Below are 4001 nucleotides of genomic sequence, written 5' to 3'. Positions count from 1 at the left end.
GTGAGAATAATAAATCAGAATCAGAATCAGAATCAGAATCAGAATCAGAATGAGCTTTATTGCCAGGTATGTTCACACATACGAGGAATTTGTTTTCGTGACAGAGCTCCGCAGTGCAACATAACAGCGACAGAACAAAAAAACACAATAAGGAATAAAAAATACAAAAAAATACAAATAGGTGGGTAAGGATTGACAATATACAAATTGACAATGTATGGCAGGTATATTAAAAAGAGCATTTATGTATGTACATGTATATTATGTGGAAAAATTGTAACTGTACGCTAAGTATGTGTGTTTGGATAAATAAGTGTATGTCTATATAAATATAAATATAAGTAGTATAGTGTGTTCCATGTATGTACATGTATATTATGTGCAAAAGATTTACGTGTACGCTAAGTATGTGTGTTGGATAAAAAGTGTAGTGTATATAAATATAAATAGTGTAGTGTGTCCCACAGTTATTATCAGCTGTTCATAAGATGGATTGCCTGAGGGAAGAAACTGTTCCTGTGTCTGGTTGTTCTGGTGCTCAGTGCTCTGTAGCGTCGACCAGATGGCAACAGTTCAAAGAGGGAGTGTGCTGGATGTGAGGGGTCCAGAGTGATTTTAACAGCCCTTTTGCTCACTCTGGATAAGTACAGTTCTTGAATAGATGGGAGGGTTGTACCGATAATTCGCTCAGCAGTCCGGACTACCCTCTGTAGTCTTCTGAGGTCCGATTTAGAAGCTGAGCTGAACCAGACAGTTACTGAAGTGCAGAGGATGGATTCGATGATGGTGGAGTAGAACTGTTTCAGCAGATCCTGTGGCAGGTTAAACTTCCTCAGCTGGCGGAGGAAGTACAACCTCTGCTGGGCCTTTTTCACAATGGAGTCAATGTGAATGTCCCACTTCAGGTCCTGAGAGATAGTGGTGCCCAGGAACCTGAATGACTCCACTGCAGTCACAGTGCTGTTCATGATGGTGAGTGGGGGGAGTGCAGGGGGGTTTCTCCTGAAGTCCACGATCATCTCCACTGTTTTGAGCGTGTTAAGCTCCAGGTTGTTGAGACTGCACCAGACAGCCAGCTCTTTAACCTCCTGTCTGTAAGCAGACTCGTCACCGTCCTGAATGAGGCCGATGAGTGTGGTGTCATCTGCAAACTTCAGGAGCTTGACAGAGGGGTCCTTAGATGTGCAGTCATTAGTGTACAGGGAGAAGAGCAGTGGGGAGAGAACACAGCCCTGGGGAGCTCCGGTGCTGATTGTACGGGTGCTGGATGTGTATTTTCCCAGCCTCACTAGCTGCTGCCTGTCTGTCAGGAAGCTGTTGATCCACTGACAGACGGAGGTGGGCACGGAGAGCTGAGTTAGTTTGGGCAGGAGGAGGTTTGGGATGATCGTGTTGAAGGCAGAGCTGAAGTCCACAAACAGGATCCTCACATAGGTCCCCGGTCTGTCTAGGTGTTGCAGAACATAATGCAGTCCGATGTTTACTGCATCGTCCACAGACCTGTTTGCTCTGTAGGCAAACTGAAGAGGATCCAGCAAGGGTCCAGTGATGTCCTTCAGGTGGGCCAGCACCAGTTTTTCAAATGACTTCATGACTACAGACGTTAGAGCCACAGGCCTGTAGTCATTTAGTCCTGTAATTTTGGATTTCTTTGGGATGGGGATGATGGTGGAGCGTTTGAAGCATGAAGGGACTTCGCACAGCTCCAGCGATCTGTTGAAGATCGCTGAGAAGTGAGAAGATGGTTAATGCTATTATCCCTTCTCCCCCAGGGCCATGCTCAGAACTGCCCTCCTGACACACCAACACCTAAAATGGTGCTCAAAGGCTGCAGGGAGGGTCATCCCATGCAATACGACCAAATTGTCATCATGTTGGATGGCCAGTCCTTTACTGAGGAGAGTGAGGACATCTCAATGACACTGGGCCTCATCCTTTGTATATATTTTCTGTTTGGGATCCAATATCCTAAAGGACTGAAAAAGACACTGACCTTCCTGGAGTGCGTGGTCTTAAAAATGAAGGATGCAGCCGGACTTCCTGTCACAATTAAAAGTGTACTCAATCTGTGCATAGAGTCTCTCTCTCTCTCTCTTTCTGGGGCCTATTCCAATTTCTATTTTTTTTCCTTCTATTTTTTTCTAACTCCTTTAGCCAGTGTTGTTAATGTGAAAAAGGACTGATTATATTTGAAACTAAAGAAAATGAATTAAACTATTTTAAAACTGTAATGTATTTTGTTTATCAGTAAGCTTTTAGTACAGGATTTTGAATCTTTCAATCCACGATTTGGTATAAAAGCATCATTTAGAAGCATATTGACTCAAACATTGTAGTATATGGCATGATAATGGCCTACTACCTAAAAAAAGGTTCTATAAAGCACCATTTGACAAATGTGCTATGAAGCTTAAGTGCCATTAATGCCAAAAGAGGTATAGCAATGCTTAATATATACTTACCATATATGTTGATTTTTTATAAACATTTATTTTTATTCATTATTCATAATTAGGTTGTGCTCTGGTTCATGAAAATACTCCAGACAGAGGAATGTGAATAGTATCTTACGTTCTTGAAAGAATGCAAGTCTTAGTTTGTTGCAAAGGAAAGCTGTGCCTGGTTTTCAGTGCTAATGAATCAGGCTTAAAGTAAAGTATATTAATAAAAAAAAACACCAATGTAAAATACAATCCAGAAACTGGATACATTTGCAGGTAGGTGAGTTAATAATTTAATCAGAGAGTCAGAGAGCTGTCTTGTACATGAAGTGGTGAGTGAAAGATTGGCCTACACCATTTGTTGCTGATTAATTACTAATAAGCCTGGTTCTGGAAGAGCTATAAAACTAGAAATTTGCCAAAAGCTTTTAAGTGATATTAAAAGATAGAAGGTAAAGTAAAAAAATTTTAATTGACATACTAAGTCAAATGTATAAGATACAAAGGTTGAAACTATTATAAAAAAGTTAACAGAGCAGTTTTTCCTCTTCTATACGGTTCAGACAGGGCCTTTCCTGTTATAAATATACTGAAACAGTATTTTATATTATTTTAATGTGATAATGATCTCAGTGCTTTATACTTAAAGTTCTAGTTGTTTACTTTTATTTTTAAAAGAAAGAGAAAAATTAAAGAATGAAAAAACAGTCACTCTTTAGACCAACTTGGCTTTGTTTCTAACATGATAAAGTAAATTTTTAATGATAACTGATGACTTTGAGAGTGTTCGCAACAAATTTACATTGATATTTTTGTATGTTTAATGCAGTTTAATTACAAAAAATTTAACTGTATGAAAAATACTAAAATTCTGCCTCATTGGACCGATGTTCACTGAGAGCCGTTAAATAAAGATCCCTGTGTCCATAGGCGAAGGGTAAATCAAGTCCAGGGTAAAGTTAAAAGTAGCGTAATGTTAGTGTAATCACATGATAAACCCATCTTTTTAGGCAATATGGGTGTGTCATAAAATAATGTTTAATACGACTCAATTGAATTTAAGGTGTCCTCATCATACAGTCTAAAACACACGCCCTAGTCAAGTTTATTAGATCCATGTGGCACAGTGTGAAATGCAATGATCTGCTAACATCGTGTAGTGGGTTTTGGCCTTTAAAAGTGCATCAGAATTGCGGTGGAGCAGACCGATGTAAAAGCTCTTGGGTAAAACCTCATTTAATGGCCAATTAGTTTGAACAATAGCGTTCTGTCAGCAGCTCTCAGTAATTAGCAGTGACTCATGAAGAGGATATTGACTGACCAGACCATTCATTTAACATTCAACTCAATCACAGCACCATCAGCTCACCTGATCAGTCAAAACACAACCATTTTCATCCGTTTAATGTCTGCTGATTCATCTCAAACATAATATCATCACTTATTCATCTGTCAAGAACATGTACAGATCATATTTCACCACAGAATACTCATTTATTTCTTAACTAAACATAAGAAACTGAAGCTTATTTCAGGACCATCAAGATATACTTAAAATAA

This window comes from Carassius carassius, chromosome 8 (genome assembly GCF_963082965.1).
Source record: "Carassius carassius chromosome 8, fCarCar2.1, whole genome shotgun sequence".
Taxonomy (NCBI): domain Eukaryota; kingdom Metazoa; phylum Chordata; class Actinopteri; order Cypriniformes; family Cyprinidae; genus Carassius; species Carassius carassius.
The sequence above is the reverse complement of the archived record's forward strand: the minus strand, read 5'-3'. Positions refer to the sequence as shown.